This window comes from Vigna unguiculata, chromosome 4, assembly GCF_037176805.1.
Source record: "Vigna unguiculata cultivar grain cowpea cultivar isolate G323 ecotype 2 chromosome 4, ASM3717680v1, whole genome shotgun sequence".
In the NCBI taxonomy this organism is placed as follows: domain Eukaryota; kingdom Viridiplantae; phylum Streptophyta; class Magnoliopsida; order Fabales; family Fabaceae; genus Vigna; species Vigna unguiculata.
In genome coordinates, this window is record NC_140795.1 from 49802636 (window position 1) to 49803073 (window position 438).

General features: G+C 29.2%; 1 non-coding gene across 1 annotated transcript; it reads right to left on the bottom strand.

Annotated features, from left to right (window-relative positions):
• Positions 1 to 366: 366 nt before the first annotated feature.
• On the bottom strand, positions 367 to 438 carry TRNAT-GGU (transfer RNA threonine (anticodon GGU)). The gene has a single exon. It is a non-coding gene; the product is annotated as a tRNA-Thr (tRNA).

Here is a 438-nt window from a genome sequence, read left to right on the forward strand (position 1 = left end):
GTTTGGTGGAACTTGAAATTCGTATTAAGGCCCTTCTGAGTAAAGAAAAGGCATAACCTTTTTTCTTAGTTCAGAAACAAGAAGATTTCATTGGAAATATTCAGAGATTCTTAGGGAGTCTAAACGAAAAAAGTCTTAAAAAGAAAAAAAATTGTTCGAATTGAATCTTTATCAAATTTGAATATCAGAATAGTAGATATAAATATAATTCAACGGGTTAGGTCCACTTACTTTTTTTTATTTTTCCATTATTGAATTTTACACTTTTTCTTTTTTATTACAAATAGAAACTTTTTCAAAATATCAAGAATCTTTTTATTCTTCCTTCAAATAGAAAGACTATTGCTTTTGAAAAAAAAAGTAAAAAGCCCCTTATCGGATTTGAACCGATGACTTACGCCTTACCATGGCGTTACTCTACCACTGAGTTAAAAGGGC